We start from the raw sequence: 22,270 nt of genomic DNA, 5'->3' as shown, positions 1-22,270 counted from the left end.
CAACTATTTATGTTCATATTCATGCAAATTGTAAGATTATTTGTGCAGACATTGCGTAATCTGAATCATTTTTCTCTTTCTGTTCAGGTATTTAGTCTCTTTTGCGGGGAAAAACCCTTGAAATAATATCCAGATCGTCATGCAGCCTTCTCAAATTGTAACTGAAACAGAATATAAAAGTATTTCCACTTCATGGCGTGCTGGTACAGCAACCATTATGCAGAATGTGGTGAAAACAAGTCTTGGTTGCAGAAATGATTTTATTGGTTTATTTATTCATGACGCGCGTTTCGCCTAACACAAGGTATATTCTGATTGACCTACATTGATTACAACTGCACTAGGCTTTACACAGACTTGCAACAGGAAAGATTACAAATTAAAAAATGTATTTGTAATTTACCATTATAGTGTTGGTAAGCGGGTTTTGGGTACCTCGATTAGGGCATCGGCAAAAATTGACTATCCTCCTCGTATACAGAAAAATTAATTGAAGCAAGTACGTGCACACGTCCTATATTAAATGCGTAACACCCGATGACCTTGTAGGAGTGTGTAGCATAGACCAGTGGATACAAGGTAGGCTTGTACACAGTCCATCACATTGTGTGTCAGACCACAGAACGAAGAGTAGTGCCTCCAACGAATTTAACAAAAGAGAAGCCTCGAAGGGAAGAGGATTCCGAGTACAAATCTGGGGTCTTCTGAGGGGGTGAAGTAAGAAAAAAAACGGTAAGTTGAATTTCAAATTGCATTCCCTGAAACTTACGTTTCTTAAAGTTTACGTACTTTTTCTCAGAATATGTGAAGGCTAGAATTACGAAATTTTGTAACCTTATTTCTATAACCTATTAAATGTTTTTTCAAGAGTAAATTTTGAAATTCTGAGTGCACGCTGAGATATGGGGCTAAGTGCTTGGAATTTTGCATGGTTTTAATATTATACTTATAGAAAAACAATTTTTAAAAATTAAATTCTCCTACTCGATATATTCAAAAACACACCTGAGAGAAGCTTACTACATGCAGAGAAATTAAATAGAGATAATTATTTAGAAATCTTTTGCATAATTTCTGAGAAAAAGATACATATATATCTTCTTTAAAATAAAATTTTTAAATTCCGCAAAAAAGTTAAATGTATATAATCAAAGGAACAGTAAATGTGTTAATTTCATGTAAAGCACGGCAAAATATTTAACTGCCGTATCTTCAGAATTGTGGAGTGGGTGCAACCTTTAAATAGTGTGTGTTTTTCATGAACGTTCCCCTTAAGGAAATTATGGGAGCACACATTCTACTTCTCATGCATCTGGTTTGTATTCATAGAGATTGTAGTGTATAAACAAGCTTCGCTTGTAGTATCTGTAGGCTTGTTTGTGTCATTTCGTATTCGGCTGTGTCTGTGGTTTTTCCTTTGCCGCTGTATTTCTTTACAATTTGGCAGCTTAGTACAGCACAGTTACTACCAAGAATCGTGCGAAACTATCATTTATTTTTAAAGATCATGTATGTTTATGTACCGTGGTACTGTAGTACTAGGAATCTTCCAGTCTTGTCTGTTTCTTCCTCCAGTCGTGCAGCAGGTGTAGTTGGTCAGTAACCAGTGATTCTCTTTTTTTTTTTTTTTTTCATTTCGGACATAGTGTCTCTGCCGTGATTTTTGTGAGAAGCTACGTCTACATCTGCACCTACGTTGGAACAAACAAACACCTTAATGTTTCTGTACGACCTCTGATTTCTCTCATTTTATGACCATGGGGATTAATTCCTATTTAGAGAAATCAACAAAATATTTGGACATTTGGAGGAGAGAGTTGGCGATTGAAATTTCGTGAAAAAAGCCTTTGTTTTAATGATTGTCACATTAATTGGCTTATCATATCCGTGGCACTGTCTCAATTATTACATGATAATACAAAACTAGCTGCCTTTCTTTGAACTTCTTGGATGTCCACCTTCAACCTCACGTGAAAAGGAACCCATACTGCGCAGCAGTACTTCAGAAGAGGACAGTCAAGCGTGGTTTAAGCAGTGTCTTTAAGAGCTTTGTTGCATCTTCTAGGTGGTCTGCTAAAAAACCGACGTCTTTGGTTCACCGTCATCACTACATCTTCTATGTGATGGTTCTAATTTAGTAAGTTCGTAACTGTAATTTCTATGTACTTCCTTCCATCGACAACTTTTAAATTTATGTGCTTCTTGATGCAACTCGAAAGTTAATGGAATTTAGTTAGTTTGCATATGGAAGACTTCACAATTTTTATTATTCAGCGTCAAGTGCCACTTTTTGCACCATGCAAATAACTTCTCTAAATCTTTTTGCAATTCGTTTTAATTTTCTTTTGACTTTACTATACAATAAACGACAGGGTTATCCGCAAATGATCCAAGAGAGCTGTTTAGACTGTCTATAGATTAAGAACAGCAAAGGGCCGAGAAAACATTTTTGGGGCACCCAAGGTCCAAAAGTCATTTCGGTTTCACTAGGTATCTTCCCTTCACTCACTACGAACAGTAATCTTTCCAACAGGAAACCTTGTATCCAGTCGCACAGTTGAGACGATACTGGATAGGCAAACAGGACATTAGAAATTGCTTGTGAGGAATGGTGTCAAAAGCCGTTTGGAAATCTAGAGATATGGAATGAACCTGAGTCCCCTTGTCGATGGCACTCATTATTTCGTGCGAATAAAGAGTCAGTTGTGTATCACAAACGCGATCAATGCTGTTTTTGCCAACAGATCGTTCTTTTCGAGGTGTTTCATGATGTTGGAGCACAATACATGTTCGAAAATTCTGCTACAAATCAATTTCATTGACAGAGTATAGATCTTTCGTTCATCGCCAAAGCTGCTCTTTGAAGAGAGTGAGTAATGCTTTGTCCGATGAATGTGCGTCTTGCGGAAACACCTTGAAGACACATAGAAAACAGTGAGATGTCGTCCGCAGAACGAGGTCTCATACAAAAGCTGTTACCTGACGACCACACCGCAAGTAAAGACAGTCGCTGCCAGACGTATCAACGAATCGGAGACGCCGGCGTGAAGACGCTCCCAAGTATTTCCTTACGCCGCCGTAGCCGGAAAGTTATTTAATACGTGCGAGCGCAGCAAGGCTCTGCCCTGTCTCTATGTAACAGCCTCGGTCACTATACACATAAATTATGGCAGTTATTGCCCATTAATTATGTTCTAAATAAACAAAACCTGCATCCATGGGAACAGCTTGTTTACATAGAGGTCATTAATTTAGGGTTCGATTCCCGGCGGGGTCAGGGATTTTCCCTGCCTCGTGATGACTGGGTGTTGTGTGCTCTCCTTAGGTTAGTTAGGTTTAAGTAGTTCTAAGTTCTAGGGGACTGATGACCATAGATGTTAAGTCCCATAGTGCTCAGAGCCATTTGAACCATTAATTTAGGCTAGCGCAAGTGGCTGGTTTATTTACTTAAGGAGAACAGTGGCGTGTTTGTTACAGTATGCCCATATGCCCATTACTGCCATAGTCACGAAGACTACTGATTTGTGCGAATACACAGTGTGATTTTTTCCATCGTATACAAGCTCTAGGGATTGTTTGATGAGAGGATAAGGAACAAAAAATGTCTAATGAGCTTATGTCCGGAATTGCATGGTTTCCTGCTAGAGACCATATATTGAATCATAGTTTGTTACAGTGACTGCTTTCTAAAATGCTCTGTACCATGCAGCCACAGTTATAGTATGCGTGGATTCGTCGTAAAGGATGGTACTGTTCCGCATACGTCATGCCCTAGCACCCTCTCCTGCCACGGTAATTGGTAATGTTGTGTCCGATTAACTTCCTGACTCACCTTGTAGTGGATGTAATACAAAGTTGTACACAATGCTTCCGAATTGTGACCGAGAGCAGCGTGGTCTCAGGCGCCTTGTAACGGTTCGCGCGGCTCCCCCGCGTCGGAGGTTCGCCTCCTCCCTCGGGCATGGGTGTGTCTGTTGACCTTAGCGTAAGTTAGATTAAGTAGTGTGTAAGCTTAGGGACCGATGACGTCAGCAGTTTGGTCCCATAGAACTTATCACTTTTTTTTCCAATCGAGAGCTTGCGGACATGGCGTTTACTTAAGGAAGGGCAAATGGCAACGGACAGCGAACGGCAAGGTTGTATCAGGAGACCTATCTCCGCGGACAAGAACCACAGCATTCAATGTTTGCAACTATGTTTCGCCGTTTGCTGAGACAGGCTGGTTTCAGGAAGCAGGAAATCATTTTGGACGTACAAGAAATGTTCGGATATCAGACTTGCAGGAAAATGCGATTAACACTATGGAAGGCGACCGCCATGTCAGTACCAGGCAGTCGGCCGGCCAGTACAGGGTAAGCCACATGTCCGTGTGTAACATTCTCCATGACAATTGTCACCACCCTTGTCACTTACAGTACGTGCGGGGCTAACTAGCGACAAACTTTCTACATCGGCAGTAATTTTGTCACTGGTTTCTTCACCAGGCAACCATATTCCGAAATTTCCGTCATCCATTCTACCCGCAGATGAGGCCACTTTTACGCGGAATGGTAGCTTCAACTTTCATAACAGTGATCTGTGGTATAGTATGCAGAACCCCCATTGTATGGTGACAGCGAATCATCAGTATCGGTGCAGCCGGAATGTGTGGGCCTGCATGATTGGCGACCGTGTTTTGGGACGACTCTTCCTTCCACGTCGCCGAACAGGCCGGGACGATCACACTTTCTTGCAGATGACTTTGCCGCCTATGCTGGAAGAAGTGACATTGATGACTGGAAGGGTTGCGTGGCTGCTACATGATGTTGCTCCAGCCCACTTCGCCGTTAACGTCCGGACGCATCTCAGTCGTGTGTTGCCTGGTCGATGGATCGGACGAGGGTGACCAGTTGCATGGCCTGCTCTTTCACCGGATCTCATCCCGTGAGATTTCTGGTTATGGGGCCATCTCAAAAGTATCGCGTATGGAGAGCCCATTTCAGATGTGGAGACGTTGGAGAAGCGTATTTGTGCTGCCTTTGACACTGTTCGGATGCAGCTTGGTCGATATGAACGCGTGGAACAGAACATGCTAGGCGCTCACACCCGAGAGTTGAGACACATGGAAACCATTTTGAACACATATTTTAACTCTGGCTACGTGGTACAGCGCGTATTGCACCGTAGTCTCTGTAACAATGTATGATGGAATAAATGCTCTCTAGCATGGAAACCATGTAATTGCGGACGTAAGTTCATTAGACCTTTTTTTTCTTCTTTATCATCTCATCGATCAATCCCTGGAGTTTGTACACGATGGAAAATATCAGCCTGTGTATCGAGCAGAACCAGAAAACAAATGACACTGCTATGGGGACAGATGGTAGCACACTTTATTTATGTCAAATCATGTCATTTTATTGTTTTGATTATAATAAATTATGTTTTAAGAACAGTATTTTGTAACAAAGATTTCTCATTGAAAGTTTTATCTCAAGTTTTCGATATTTGAAACTTAGGATTTTTATGGCTACAGGGGCTGGGAAGGTGCTGTATTGTTGAAGAAGAGCACTTCAGGACCTGACACTAATCTGAGTACTGAACACAACATCTCTCAGACAACCTCACTGCCAGAAGTCACACGGATTAAGATCAGGTGATGTGGACAGCCGGGCTGTAGGGAAATCACGGCTGATAATTCTGGCATTTCTCAAATGCCTCTGCTGCAGCTGCTTCACTGGAGGAGGAGGAGGACCATATTGGATAAAAATGATCCTACCCACACATCCATTGCGTTGAAGGGTCGGAATGACGTAGGTGCGCAAAAGGCTGGTCTACTCGAAAAAAATACGACCCTCCACTAAGCGATGCCGTCAATACTTACCACACAGTCACCTTTGCAGAACGACGTGGTAGTCGTCAATGTGTGTGTGGATTTGCGCTGCCCACCCGCTGCAATTCTACGTATTGACAGGTCCTTGGAAATTGGCCTCTTCTGTCCACAGAATGTTCCATGGCCATTCACTGTCCAATTCCACGTGAGCAAGAAATTCCAAAGCGAACGTTTGCCTTGCAGGCAGGTAACCAAGAAGCAACTCCGGAATATGGATGATTTCGTATGGATAGCAAAGTAGGATGTTTCTTAGGATTTTATGCACTGTTCCCGCAGGCATGTCCAACGTTCGGCAATTATCCGTACACTGCATGTTTACACGCCACCACTCGATGCCTCCTGCAGTGCAGATCTTCGACAGACGTCGGATCAGGTGCTTTCCTCCCTCTGCAACATTGCGCTGTCTTTTCGAACGCTGTAATCATTTTTTCCAGACCCTTAGCAGACATAGGATCGACGTCTTTTTTCATACCGTTGGATGTCCGAAACTTCTGCAGAGCTATCGGCGCACAGTTGCCGTTCTTGTAAGAGCGCTTTACCAGCAGCAAGCGATCCTATATGAGACAGTCATGCTCGGATCTCTGACGCAGACTGAGGAACAGCTGTGTGCAGCGCGTGTGTGTACTCTGACGCTGACAGTCCAAATATTTGAAAAATTTTCGTCAATTTTTTTGATTCCATTGCGTTTACCCCTGCGTCAATAATATTCTGTTCAAATTTGTTGTCATTCTGAGTAGTAGTTTTCTTTATATAGAAAGTGAACATTATTTATTTATTTATTTACAGAGTAACCCACCGCCTTGTAATGTAAGGTGGGTCGGATGCTTCTGAATCCAATAGCAAAGACTTCTCATTGTTACAGTCTTATTGGTATACAGTTGTTAATGCTTATTTTTAAATAATATAAAGAACATAATATATAAAGATTTCTCTGAGGTTACAGTGAATTTAATGCTTAACAATTGTTAAAATGGTTCCATATAATATGTTACTACCTACTTGATGAGAATATACACTACTGGCCATCAAAATTGCTACACCACGAACATGACGTGCTACAGACGCGAAATTTAACCGACAGGAAGAAGATGCTGTGATATGCAAATGATTAGCTTTTCAGAGCATTCACACAAGGTTGACTCCGGTGGCGACACCTACAACGTGCTGACATGAGGAAAGTTTTAAACCGATTTCTCATACACAAACAGCACCTGACCGGCGTTGCCTGGTGAAACGTTGTTGTGATGCCTCGTGTAAGGAGGAGAAATGCGTACCAGCAGGTTTCCGACTTTGATAAAGGTCGGATTGTAGCTTATCGCGATTGCGGTTTATCGTATCGCGACATCGCTGCTCGCGCTGGTCGAGATCCAATTACTGCTAGGAGGATATAGAATCGATGGATTCAGGAGGGTAATCCGGAACGCCGTACTGGATCCCAACAGCCTCGTATCACTAGCAGTCTAGATGACTGGCATCTTATCCGCATGGCTGTAACGGATCGTGCAGCCACGTCTCGATCCCTGAGTCAACAGATGGGGACGTTTGCAAGACAACAACCATCTGCACGAACAGTTCGACGACGTTTGCAGCACCATGGACTATCAGCTCGGAGACAATGTCTGCGGTTACCCTTGACGCTGCATCACAGACAGGAGTGCCTGCGGTGGTGTACTCAACGACGAACCTGGGTGCACGAATGGCAAAATGTCATTTTTTCGGATGAATCCAGGTTCTGTTTACAGCATCATGATGGTCACATCGGTGAACGCACGTTGGAAGCGTGTATTCGTCATCGCCATACTGGCGTGTCACCTGTTGTGATAGTATGGGGTGCCATTGGTTACACGTCTCGGTCACCTCTTGTTCGCATTGACGGCACTTTGAACAGTGGACGTTACATTTCAGATGTGTTTAGACCCGTGGCTCTACCATTCATTCGATCCCTGCGAAACCCTACATTTCAGCAGGATAATGCGCGACCGCATGTTGCAGGTCCTGTACGGGCCTTTCTGGATACAGAAAACGTTAGACTGCAGCCCTGGCCAGCACATTCTCCAGATCTCTCACCAACTGAAAAAGTCTGGTCAATGTTGGCCGAGCAACTGGCTCGTCGCAATACGCCAGTCACTACTCCTGATGAACTGTGGTATCGTGTTGACGCTGCATGGGCAGCTGTACCTGTACACGCCATCCAAGCTCTGTTTGACTCAATGCCCAGGCGTATCAAGGCCGTTATTAGAGCTAGAGGTGTTTGTTCTGGGTACTGATTTCTCAGGGTCTATGCACCCACATTGCGTGAAAATGTAATCACATGTCCGTTCTAGTATATATATCTGACCAGTGAATACCCGTTTATCATCTGCATTTCTTCTTGGTGTAGCAATTTTAATGGCCACTAGTGTAATTTATACAATGCAAATGTCAAAGAAAAATAAAAAAACGAAATGTAACACAATGAGCGTGGTTAAGAATAATTTCTTATATATAGAGGTAAGTGATATGCTATATTGGGATGAGTAATGCAGTTTAAGTAGCATGTTGGTTAGTAATGGCCTATTTCTATCTATTTCAGATGAGAAGATCTCTGTACAACCTCGTGCTATTCTCATCTGAAATGGTTTGCGCTAATGTATGTTTACATAGATTATACAGATCAAATGGTGATTGAGCAGTTCATACATGGAATACATGAATTTCAGGTTCACATGAGAAATACACCTGTGTTTTTAACTTGTTAGTTGGAATAGAATATAGTTCATTACTACTTGAATGCATTATTCCTTAAATAACTTAATACATTTCTTATATATGAAATTAATTGATTATAACTTTGAATAGAGAAGAGAATGTACTTCTGTCTGCACACAATAAGACGAGCAATACATGACTGCTTGTGTGCAGTATAAACACTATGCAGGATGTCATTGGGGAGGAGGAGCCTCGGAATAAAAGTTCTTCGAGCCTTCTCATCCCAAGCGATATTAGCTTATTACTACAGTCTTAGTATGTGGTGCCGGTGTTTGTTTTATGATTGTTGTGTTGTTTGTGGGCCGGCCGGTGTGGCCGTGCGGTTCTAGGCGCTTGAGTCTGGAACCGCGTGACCGCTACGGTCGCAGGTTCGAATCCTGCCTTGGGCATAGATGTGTGTGATGTCATTAGGTTAGTTAGGTTTAAGTAGTTGTAAGTTCTAGGGGACTGATGACCACAGATGTTAAGTCTCACAGTGCTCAGCGCAATTTGAACCATTTTTTGTTGTTTGTGACTGTGTTGTGGCATGCAGTGTCATACATTGTCGGATTTGGTTCCTTACATGTTGATCCCTTCTGAGTCATGTTTACTTAGTGTTCCTTCCTCGGTTTCGGAATCTGTGGTCGTGTTTGTGTCCTCCCATGTGGTTTGTTGTGTTGTTTGTGCTTTTCTACGCCTCCTTCCGTATGGGTTTTGGCGCTTCTATTCTCCGTGCAGTGATCGATACAGTATCGGCTACGCGATTTACTTTGTTCCAGTCATCGGGATTACGTATTATTCTATCGATGTCATTGTCATTCTGTATAGGTCTCACTTGTGCTAGCGTGTTGCACAGCAGTGTGACATGTTCTGGTGTCTCAGTTCGTCCGCATACGCATACTTCATCCTTAGTTAGTCCCATACGGTTTAAATGCACCGGATACGGCCAGTGGTCTGTCAGGAAATGGACCATCCCCAGGCTTGGGTTTCAGTTGTAGTCTTTCGTGTACATCAGCAAAGAAAGCGTGCACTCGGCGACCCTCATCGGATGCATCCCACTCTCTCTGCCATGTTTGAGAGTGAACATCAATAAAACCTACAAACGGGACGGAATCCTGACAGGAAATGGAGGAAAAAAGGTCCGATTGACATGTGTCCGGAAATGCATCATTGCCACGGTAGATAGCGCTGACGAATGACAGTTCCTCTGACCATGTCCCGTGTGTTCCCTGTATGTTGCAGATGACAGGGATAGTAGCGAATATCATACAGGTTACACATAATTGTACTTTGGCTTACACCATGTTGGCGGGCCAGTTGCCTATGGCTTGTACTAGGCTTCGTCTCAATATGCTGTAGAACCCGGTCTTCCTGATCTGGTGTACGCACAGCCCGCCGCCTCCCTTTACATTCGTGTCTCTGAAAGGACTCATGATTGCATAAACGCCCAAAAAGGGCTTGAAATGTTGTGTGATGCGTTTAGTGTCTGTGAGGGGACTTGTTTTGGAACAGCCGCGCTGCCTCTCGACCGTTCCGTCTATTTGGCCGTACCCAAACACCATCTCGGCTTGTTACCGACATGAATACCCGACCATTCTGCTGCTAGCAGTACGCTACGTCAATCACACAGCCTGCAACACACAAGCTTCAAACGACACGTGGTCGGAAGAACTGCCATCTACCATGGCAACGATGCATTTCCGGACATATGTTCATAGGACCTTTTTGAAGTCCTGAATCCAAATGGCATCAAATGCCTTCCTCAAATCAAGGAACATGGGGACAGCCCAGGCACTGATGTCAACGGTGGTTTAAAATTGACACGCTGTTTTTCTAGCCTCAGAGCATCTGAAGTTTCTGAATTAATGTGTAGTCTCAACAACTTCCTTTTCTTTAGTATAAATAATAATAAAGTTATTGTCGCTATCTGTGTGTGTGGGGGGGGGGAGGCGGGGGGGGGGGGGGGAGCACCATCGACCCCGGCCACTTCAGCTGCATTCTCTCAGTGAGAGCGTGAACATGTCAGCTCCGCTAATACACTCATGCTCATAAATTAAGGATGATTGCATAATGTGGTGCCGCACAACGTGACACTACACAAAACTGGCGCTAATAGCATAGGCAAATAGGAAACACACATGACACAGATCTGTAAGTCCACGGTATTGGTGATAAGTTCAGAAAACCGTCCCGAAACACATGTGCTACAAAACGCCACTGTTTCCCGCGCTTGTACCCCGACATCAATATGGGATATGATCACCAGGCCGCAGAACGGTTTGCGGTCAGGTGGTCGAGCAGCTGCTGGGGTATAGCCTCCAATTCTTGCACCAGTGCCTGTCGGAGCTCCTGAAGTGTCCTAGGGGTTTGAAGATGTACAGCGATACGTCGACCGAGAGCATCCCAGATGTTCTCGATGGGGTTTAGGCCCGGAGAACAGGCAGGCCCCTCAGTTCTCCTGATGTCTTCTGTTTCAAGGTACTCCTCCACGATGGAAACTCGGTGGGGCCGTGCGTTATCATCCATCAGGAGGAAGGTGGGACCCATTGCACCCCTGAAAAGACGGTCATACTAGTGCAAAATGACGTCCCAATACACCGGATCTGTTACATTTCCTCTGTCAAAGACATACAGGGGTCTACGTGCAACAATCATAATCCCACCCCACACCACCAAACTACGACCTCCATACAGGTCCCTTTCAACTACATTAAGGGGTTAATATCTGGTTCCTGGTTCACGCCAGATGAAAACCCGGCGAGAATCACTGTTCAGACTGTACCTGGACTCGTCTGTGAACATAACCTGGGACCACTGTTCCAATGACCATGTACTGTGTTCTTGACACCAGGCTTTATGGGCTCTCCTGTGACCAGGAGTCAGTGGAATGCACTTTTCAGGCCTCTGGGCGAATAAACCACGTCTGTTCAGTCGTCTGTCGACTGTGTGTCTGCAGACAACCGTTCCAGTGGCTGCGATAAGGTCCCGAGCAAGGCTACCGGCAGTACTCCGTGGCCGTCTGCGTGTATTGATGGTGAGATATCGGTCTTCTTGTGGTGTTGTACACTGTAGACGTCCCGTACTATAGGGCCTGGACACGTTTCCTCTCTACTGGAATCGTTGCCATAATCTTGAGATCACACTTTGTGGCACATGGAGGGCCCGTGCTACGACCTGCTGTGTTTGACCAGCCCCCAGTCGCCCTAGTATTCTATCCCTGATAACGTCATCAATAGTGTTCTTTCAGCCATTTTCAACACACAGTCACGTCTAAAAACGTCTGCACACTTACTCGCTGCACCGTACTCTGACATGCACCAACACACCTCGGCGTATGTGGACTGCTGCCAGCGCCACCGTGCGACGACCGCAGGTCAAATGCACCGCATGGTCATACCCCGAGGTGATTAAAACCCGCAAACCGCCCACCAGAGCGTTGTTTCACCACGTATCAGCATTATCCTTAATTTATGAGCGTGAGTGTAGATTGCACAAAGGAGGATCAACAGGTAATGATAAGATTTCTTTTATTAGAAGGAGTAAAACGGGCTGAAATTCTTGGTCGACTTTTATGAAAATACAGGAACAGTGTCGTGTCAAATAGAATTGTTTCATTGTGAATATACATGTTTAAAAGTTGCCGGACGAGAGTGACACATGAAGAGAGAGTAGAACACGTGTCCAGTACAGTCCAAAAGATTCAACGAGCTCAAGAGATGATGTTAGTGGATATGCAAATTAGGATCCATATGGCAACGCATTGTTCGGTAATCGAGTATGGCTCTGCCTGTCAAATCATCAAAGATGAACTCGGATTCCATAAAGTTTCTGCGTGATGGATACCGAGACAGCTTACTGCAGAATTCAGCGTCAAACATATTGACATCTGTTAAAGCTTTCTTGATCATTTGAACAGGTAAGGGGACTCAGTTTTAACCAGGATAGTCACTGACGATGAAACGTAGGTCCTGTACTATGCGTCAGAATCAAAAAGCGAGAGCGTGGAATAGAAATCACGAAACACAAATGAAAATCAAGAGTCTGACTTCTACAGGAATGCTTATGCTAATCATTTTTGGGACGCACGTGACACAATGCTGGAAGAGTACTTTACTAAGCGAACAGCCGTCCCTCAAGGACTCTTTCAATTACAAAAAACTAGACTCCGTCCGAACAGGCCTTGGAAGGCCCAATGGTACCGACAGGCCGCCGTATCATGCTCACGCCACAGGCGTCACTGGATGCGGATATGGAGGGGCATGTGGTCAGCACACCGCTCTCCCGGCCGTATGTCAGTTTCCGAGACCGGAGCCGCTACTTCTGAATCAAGTTTTCCTCAGTTTGTCTCACAAGGGCTGAGTGCACCCCGCTCGCCAACAGTGCTCGACAGACCGGATGGTCACCCATCCAAATGCTAGCCCAGCCCGACAGCGCTTAGCTTCGGTAATCTAACGGGAACCGGTGTTACCACTGCGGTAAGGCAGTTGGCAGTCTTGCAATTACTTGCTGGAAAAAAAGTAAAGCAAGTGATTCGGAGGAAACGAGAATTTTGCAAGCAAAGAAAGTGTGGCTGTTGCATGACAACGCCTGTCTGTACACGGCTCGCCACACCGTTGAAAACATCAAGAAAATATGAGACCTGAGTTTCTCCTGGCGTATACAACTTTCAAATAAATTCCGGGAATTCAGCCAGGTAACACTTTCACCGACCGCCATTTTCAAGGCAAATTGCAACAGACAGGCGGCGCACAAGCAAATTTAAAACCACGGTTCTCGGACTGAAGCAGAAAGATAACACAAACACTGAACACTAGTGCCACCAAACATGACCAGAGTCAGAGCTATCGATAGTGAGACTACGAATTCGCAGGTGAGGTAGGATTGACTCTGTCCCTCTGTTTTTTGACAAGGGAGAGAGCCGGATTCCAAACAGAGTTTAAACAGAAACCTCCATCCCTGTTAACTACGTTGCTCGCTAATTTAATCTCAACTGCCACCCTAATAACACTGTCCCAATAGCTGGACGTGCATGCCAATATCTCGGTGTTATTATATAACATGGGGTGAGCAGTATCCAAGCAATGTTCGGCAATAGCAGATCTACTTGGTTGCTGTAATCGTGTGTGCCGTCTATGCTCAGTACATCGGTCCTCCAGGGTCCTGATAGTTTGACCAATATATGCCACGCTGCAGCTACAAGGAATACGATATACACTCGCCTTACGCAGTCCGAGATCATCCTTAACGGAAATCAAAAGCGCTCTAATTTTAGATGGAGGTCGGAAAACACATTTCACATCGTATTTCCGTAAAATACGACCGATCTTGTTGGACGTGTTTCCTACGTAAGGCAAAAAGGCAGTAGACTTAGGTGTTGACTCAGAATTATCATCAATCACCGGATGTACAGTTGGTCGATAGCGCAACGCACGTTCAATCTGTCTATCACTATAACCATTTTGACGAAATGTAACTTCAAGATGGTACAGCTCAGCTGGCAAAGTCTCAGCGTCAGAAACGACACGTGCCCTGTGTACCAAGGTACGAAGTACCCCTTCACGCTGAGCCGGATGGTGACAACTATTAGCCTGTAAGTACAAGTCGGTGTGAGTACGTTTCCTGTAGACTGCATGTCCCAATGATCCATCATCCTTCCTCCTAACCAACACGTCAAGAAAGGGAAGGCAACCATCCTCTTCCAACTCCATCGTAAAACGAATGTTCGGATGGATCGAGTTCAGATGTTCTAGAAAGTCATTCAAATTCTCCCTACCATGAGGCCAAGCAACGAAGGTATCGTCAACATATCTAAATTGCATGTACGCCGCCTGTCCGTTGCAGTTTGCCTTGAAAATGGTGGGGTGATCTCCCGCCGAAATATCGGCGGTCGCTGAAAGTGTTACCTGGCTGAATTACCGGAAGTTATCAAGAAAATAGATTTTGAGCGACGGGAACACCCTCCCTACAGCCCAGATCTGGCTCCCTCCAACTTTCATTTGTTTGCGCCGCCCAAGGATGCTTTCCGAAGTTGTCGATTTTCCTCAGAGGTGGAGGTGCCGAAAGTGGTGCAAAATGGGCTTCGCGACCAAACAAAAACCTTCTGCTTGGCAGGAATACGCAAGCTTGTCTACCAGTGGACCAAGTGCATTGAAAAGGAAGGAGGTGATGTTGAAGAATTATGTACACGAAGAACCATTTCTTTTCTCTCTCTCTCTCTCTCTCTTCCTTGTAGAAGCAGAGACCGCCAGCTACAGACAAGTGTCCTGAGTGTCGGCCAGCCGGGGCCGGCAGCTGGTGGGAAACTGATGATCTCCGCAGCGCCAGACTCTGGACGGACGCTAATGGCCGTCGGCCACACAGAGACGCCGGCCGCCTAAGACAGCGGCCGCAGCTGGCGCCACGCCTTGACAAACGGCGGAAGCTGGCCGCATTGTGGGACGCGGCGGGGCGCCGCAGATGGGCCAGTGGTGCGGCCTTGGCGCTCGTCCAACATTACGGCTGCCGGCCTTCTGGACGCAACCTGCGGCCGGCCAGTGAAAGGCCAGCTCATTAAGGGCTACCGCGCAAGCCTGTCTTCAGCTGCGGGACGGTATCGTCACTCACTCCCGCCAGGAGGCAACAGCCGATACACAGTCTGCTTATCGCTACACTAAGGGGACCATACGAGCTTTCCCTCATCGATTTGACCCATATTGACAGGGCGTGTAGGGCACGACGACGACTGTAGCATACGAGGTGCGACAATGGAGTAATACGACTGAAGTGAAAAAAAAGCTGCTTACCGTTTTAGTCAAGTTCAGTATTGTCTCCTTCAGAGTAGTTCCCTTCTGATTGCACACACTTTTTCCAGCGCTTTTGCCATTGATGGTAACATTTCTGGAACTCATCTTCTGTAATATCCTCCAAAAACCCTCGTCACAGCTCTTTAGACATCTTGTGTTGTTTGGTTGTTCTTCTACTTCCATTTCAGTGGCTGCAGAAGTACTGGGAATTTGTAATCCTTGATCTTGAAACTCGTTGTCTATTAAATTAGGTTGATTATCAGGCCTTGAAGATGGTCCTGGTGTCGGTTCGTTGTCTTGTTTAGGACGTTTCGTTTCAGATGGAGTATCACTAAATAATTCAGTTAAATGAAGACCTTCTAAAGCATCAAAAAAAATCCTTGTCTCCAGTAGTTAACTCCAATGATTCATCTATACTATCTCTCTTACGTTTTGCGGCACGTTTACGATTAATCTCTCGTATTACTGACCAAAGTAACCGTTTCTCTTCACCACGAGCAGTATACTTTTTAAACTTCCCACGATCTGACTCCATCCACCGTTAACTCAGTAGAACTAACCATAATGTCCAACGCTGCCTCTTATATACCTACTCGCAACTTCATTTGTAATACAAAAGAACATATGTAATACAAATGAGGACATTTTTATATAACTGATTACTTGCCAACGGCCCCCAGCCACCCACCGACCCTCGGCCGTGACCTTATGGCCGCCACATAGTGCTACTTTGTGCCTTCGGCAGCGGCGACAACGCCAATTAACGACTCCACGGAGTTTCGAAGTTATAGGCGACACTAGGTTGCACCTTCGCCACCAAACGTGACTTTGTACTCTAGCGGACCATAGGTGGAACGTCTTGCAATGTTGTTTGTTATTCAGTGATCGCGACTGATAGCCACGGTCGCCAATGGAGAATATGGGGCCAGCTCCTGCGAAGACCGACCTCGTCCTCTATGAATGAGGAGCTCTGTGTTTTGGTGGATATCTGTTTCGGGCAGGGGTTTCCATCCGCAGCTAACTTTCCTCCTCAAACCCTTCAAAATCTTTATGCTTTTCCGTATACGAGGTGCGACAATAAAGTAATGAGACTGATGTGAAAAAAAAAGTTACTTACCGTTTTAGACAAGTTTAGTGTTGTCACTTTCAAAGCAGTTCCCTTCTGATTGCACACACTTTTTCCAGCGCTTCTGCCATTGATGGTAACATCTCTGAAACTCATCTTCTGTAATATCCTCCAAAACCCTCGTCACAGCTCTTTAGACATCTTGTGTTGTTTGAAAACGGTGTCCCTTGACCGCCGTTTTGACTCTTGGAAATAGAAAAAAGTCGCACGGAGCGATATCTGGTGAATAAGGTGGCTGTGATAGTACTGAAATTTGTTTTGGGTTAAAAATTGTTGTACTGGCAGAGCAGTATGGGATGGCGCATTATCGTGATGCAGAATCCAGTTATCACCAGTGTTGGCACGGACACGAAGAACTCTTTTACGAAGCCTTTCTAATATTTATTTGTAGTAATAGTGGTTAACTGTTTGTCCAGGAGGCACCCACTCTTTATGAACAATTCCCTTGGAATCAAAGAAGCACACAAGCATGCATTTCACTTTTGACTTTGACATGCGAGCTATTTTTGGCCTGGGTGATCCCTTTGAGCACCATTGCGAACTTTGGCGTTTTGTCTCTGGATCGTACTGAAAAAAACAACTTTCATCTCCAGTGATGACACAGCTCAACAATTCTGGATTATTTCCGTTTGCTATAACAGATAGGCTGCCACATTCTTCCGTGTTTCTCGCTGTTGTGGGGTGAGATTTTTGGCGACCATTCTTGCACAAATCTTTCTCATACCAAGATCTTCAGTTATTATTACATGAACCGTTTCTCGAGTGATGTTCAGTTCTTCTGCAATCATTTTCACGGATAATCTTCTATCAGATCGTACGAGTTCACGCACCCTGGCCAAGTTGACATCCATCCGTGAGGTTGATGGTCGTCCACTGCGGTCTTAATCTTCAACATTCGTTCTGCCTTCACTAAATATTTTATGCCAACGAAAAACTTGAGCTCTTGACATAACCTCCTCTCCAAAAGCCTTCTCAAGCTTACCGTAAGTTATCGTCGCGTTTTCACCTAATTTAACGCAAAAAGAAATTGCATAACGTTGCGCAATATTATGCGGTTCCATTTCCGTGACGAAATACACGAACACATGTTAATTTATTGCAGCACGACTCACGACTGAGCAGTTGCATCAATGTGCTGCTTGGACTAGAAGCAGCTTATAGACCAAGTTGTTGTTGTTGTGGTCTTCAACCTTAGACTGGTTTGATGCAGCACTCCATGCTAATCTATCCCGTGCAAGCTCCTTCATCTCCCAGTACCTACTGCAACCTACATCCTTCTGAATCTGCTTAGTGTCTTCATCTCTTGGTCTCCCTCTACGATTTTTACCCTCCATGCTGCCCTCCAATGCTAAATTTGTGATCCCTTGATGCCTCAGGACATGTCCTACCAACCGATCCCTTCTTCTAGTCAATTTGTGCCACAAACTTCTCTTCTCCCCAATCCTATTCAATACCTCCTCATTAGTTATGTGATCTACCCACCTAATCTTCAACATTCTTCTGTAGCACCACATTTCGAAAGCTTCTATTCTCTTCTCGTCCAAACTATTTATTGTCCATGTTTCACTTCCATACATGGCTACACTCCATACAAATACTTTCAGAAATGACTTCCTGACACTTAAATCTATACTCGACGTTAACAAATTTCTCTTCTTCAGAAACACTTTCCTTGCCATTGCCAGTCTACATTTTATATCCTCTCTACTTCGACCATCATCAGTTATTTTGCTCCCCAAATAGCAAAACTTCTTTACTACTTTAAGTGTCTCATTTCCTAATCTAATACCCTCAGCATCACCCGACTTAATTCGACTACATTCCATTATCCTTGTTTTGCTTTTGTTGGTATTCATCTTATATCCTCCTTTCAAGACACTGTCCATTCTGTTCAACTGCTCTTCCAAGTTCTTTGCTGTCACTTACAGAATTACAATGTCATCTGCAAACCTCAAAGTTCTTATTTCTTCTCCCTGGATTTTAATACCTACTCCAAACTTTTCTTTTGTTTCCTTTACTGCTTGCTCAATATACAGATCGAATAACATTGGGGAGAGGCTACAATCCTGTCTCACTCCCTTTCCAACCACTGCTTCCCTTTCATGCCCCTCGACTCTTATAACTGCCATCTGGTTTCTGTACAAATTGTAAATAGCCTTTCGCTCCCTGTATTTTACCCCTGCCACCTTTAGAATTTGAAAGAGAGTATTCCAGTCAGCATTGTCAAAACCTTCTCTAAGTCTACAAATGCTAGAAACGTAGGTTTGCTTTTCCTTAATCTTTCTTCTAGTGTAAGTCGTAGGGTCAGTATTGCCTCACGTGTTCCAACATTTCTACGGAATCCAAACTGATCTTCCCCGAGGTCCGCTTCTACCAGTTTTTCCATTCGTCTGTAAAGAATTCGCGTTAGTATTTTGCAGCTGTGACTTGTTAAAGTGATAGTTCGGTAATGTTCACATCTGTCAACACCTGCTTTCTTTGGGATTGGAATTATTATATATTTCGTGAAGTCAGAGGGTATTTCGCCTGTCTCGTACATCTTGCTCACCAGAAGGTAGAGTTTTGTCAGGACTGGCTCTCCCAAGGCCGTCAGTAGTTCTAATGGAATGTTGTCTACACCCGGGGCCTTGTTTCGACTCAGGTCTTTCAGTGCTCTGTCAAACTCTTCACGCAGTATTGTATCTCCCATTTCATCTTCATCTACATCCTCTTCCATTTCCACAATATTGTCCTCAAGTACATCGCCCTTGTATAGACCCTCTATATACTCCTTCCACCTTTCTGCTTTCCCCTCTTTGCTTAGAACTGGGTTTCCATCTGAGCTCTTGATATTCATACAAATGGCTCTCTTTTCTCCAAAGGACTCTTTAATTTTCCTGTAGGCTGTATCTATCTTACCCCTGCATCCTTACATTTGTCCTCTAGCCATCCCTGCTTAGCCATTTTGCACTTCCTGTCGATCTCATTTTTGAGACGTTTGTATTCCTTTTTGCCTGCTTCACTTACTGAATTTTTGTATTTTCTCCTTTCATCAATTAAATTCAGTATCTCTTCGATTACCCAAGGATTTCTACTAGCCCTCATCATTTTACCTACTTGATCCTCTGCTGCCTTCACTACTTCATCCCTCAGAGCTACCCATTCTTCTTCTACTGTATTTCTTTCCCCCATTCCTGTCGATTGTTCCCTTATGCTGTCCCTCAAACTCTGTACAACCTCTGGTTCTTTCAGTTTATCTAGGTCCCATCTCCTTAAATTCCCACCTTTTTGCAATTTCTTCAGCTTTAGTCCACAGTTCATAACCAATAGATTGTGGTCAGAGTCCACATCTGCCCCTGGAAATGTCTTACAATTTAATACCTGGTTCCTAAATCTCTGTCTTACCATTATATAATCTATCTGATATCTTCTAGTATTTTCAGGATTCTTCCATGTATACAACCTTCTTTTATGTTTCTTGAACCAAGTGTTAGTATGATTAAGTTATGCTCTGTGCAAAATTCTAACAGACGGCTTCCTCTTTCATTTCTTAGTCCTAATCCATATTCACCTACTATGTTTCCTTCTCTCCCTTTTGCTACTGTCAAATTCCAGTCACCCATGACTATTAAATTTTCGTCTCCCTTCACTATCTCAATAATTTCTTTTATCTCATCATACATTTCTTCAATTTCTTCGTCATCTGCAGAGCTAGTTGGCATACAAACTTGTACTACTGTAGTAGGCATGAGCTTCGTGTCTATCTTGGCCACAATAATACGTTCACTATGCTGTTTGTAGTAGCTTACCCGCACTCCTATTTTTTTATTCATTATTAAACCTACTCCTGCATTACCCCTATTTGATTTTGTATTTATAACCCTGTATTCACCTGACCAGAAGTCTTGTTCCTGCTGCCACCGAACTTCACTGATTCCCACTATATCTAACTTTAACCTATCCATTTCTCTTTTTAAATTTTCTAACCTACCTGCCCGATTAAGAGATCTGACATTCCACGCTCCGATCCGTAGAATGCCAGTTTTCTTTCTCCTGATAACGACGTCCTCTTGAGTAGTCCCCGCCCGGAGATCCGAATGGGGGACTATTTTACCTCCGGAATATTTAACATACAGTAAAGCTGCATGCCCTCGGGAAAAATTACGGCTGTAGTTTCCCCTTGCTTTCAGCCGTTCGCAGTACCACAACAGCAAGGCTGTTTTGGTTAATGTTACAAGGCCAGATCAGTCAATCATCCAGACTATTGCCCCTGCAACTACTGAAAAGGCTGCTGCCCCTCTTCAGGAACCACAGGTTTGTCTGGCCTCTCAACAGATACCCCTCCGTTGTGGTTGCACCTACAGTACGGCTATCTGTATCGTTGAGGCACGCAAGCCTCCCCACCAACGGCAAGGTCCATGGTTCATGGGGGGAGGTTATAGACCAAGGCCAAAGATATTCTGCCTACACAAGGCTGCAGGGTTGCCACATCTTGCAAAGAAAATCAGTCTCATTACTTTATTGTCGCACCTCGTATACAGGATGAAGTGAAAAGATGTTAACACTAAATGTGGGCTCAAGCATGTAAATTACAAGGCAAGGATTTGGTTACAGGGTTTCGATTTGGCACCCATCCCGCTCAGTGTACTTACAGGGTCTGTCCATTGTTGATTGCAAGGCCCATTGGGCCATTTGGGTGGGATAGAAGCGACGACCTCGGTGATGTGGTGCTTCAGGTCATCAAGGTTGCTAGATATGCTGACACAGATATTTCTTGATATCTGAAAAGCATTTGACCTGGTACCACACCCACGATTTTTTTCAAAAGTACAATCATATGGGGTATAAAGCGAAATTTGTGACTGGCTTGAGGACTTTTTTGTAACGAGGGCGCAGTATGTTATCTTGTATGGTGTGTTAGAGTCAGATGTAGAAGTATCTTCGGTGTGTCCCAGGGGAGTGCGTTGGGACCCTTCTTATTCATACTGTGTATTATTGGCCTTGCAGATAATATTAACAGTAACCTCAGACTATTTGCAGATGATGCAGTTATCTATAATGAAGGAGTATCTGATAGAAGCTGCGTAAATATCCAATCAAACCTTCATAAGATTTCTAAATGGTTCGAAGATTCGCAACTTGCTGTAAATGTCCAGAAACTTAAATCTGTTCTCTTCATAAAACGAAAAAAATGTAGTATCCTATGGCAATAACTTTAATAGGTCACTGTTGGAATCAGCCAACTCATACAAATAGCTGTCTGTAACACTTTGTAGGGATATGAAATGGTGTGATCAAATAGGCTCAGTCATCGGTAAAGCGGGTGGTAGACTTCGATTTATTGGCAGAATATTGGGGAAGTGTAGTCACTCTACAGAGGAGATTGCTTGCAAATCACTCGTTCGACCCATTACGACTCTCTTGATCTGTCGGCGGTTTCTGTCAGACAACAGACGAGGTCGGCCCGCAAGATTTTGTGCTGTACGTGTCCCTTCACGTTTCCACTTCACTATCACATCGGATACTGTGGACCTAGGGATGTTTAGGAGTGCGGAAATCTTGCGTACAGACGTATGACACAAGTGACACCCAGTCATCTGCCACGTTCAAAGTCCGTGAGTTCCGCGGAGCGCCTCATTCCGCTCTCTCACGATGTCGAATGACTACTGACGTCGCTGATGCGGAATACCTGGCAGTAGGTAGCAACACAATGCACTTAATATGAAAAAAGTATGTTTTTGGGGGTGTCCGGATTCTTTTGATCACATAGTGTATTCTCTCTCT

At 44.2% G+C, this 22,270-nt stretch overlaps 1 pseudogene; it reads right to left on the bottom strand.

The window, feature by feature from the left end:
- Positions 1-12,970: 12,970 nt before the first annotated feature.
- Positions 12,971-13,088, bottom strand: LOC126413573 (5S ribosomal RNA; annotated as a pseudogene).
- Between the last annotated feature and the right edge of the window lie 9,182 nt (positions 13,089-22,270).

The sequence above is a fragment of the Schistocerca serialis genome, chromosome 7 (genome assembly GCF_023864345.2).
Source record: "Schistocerca serialis cubense isolate TAMUIC-IGC-003099 chromosome 7, iqSchSeri2.2, whole genome shotgun sequence".
Taxonomy (NCBI): Eukaryota; Metazoa; Arthropoda; class Insecta; order Orthoptera; family Acrididae; genus Schistocerca; species Schistocerca serialis.
This window is presented reverse-complemented; position numbering and strand designations above follow the sequence as displayed.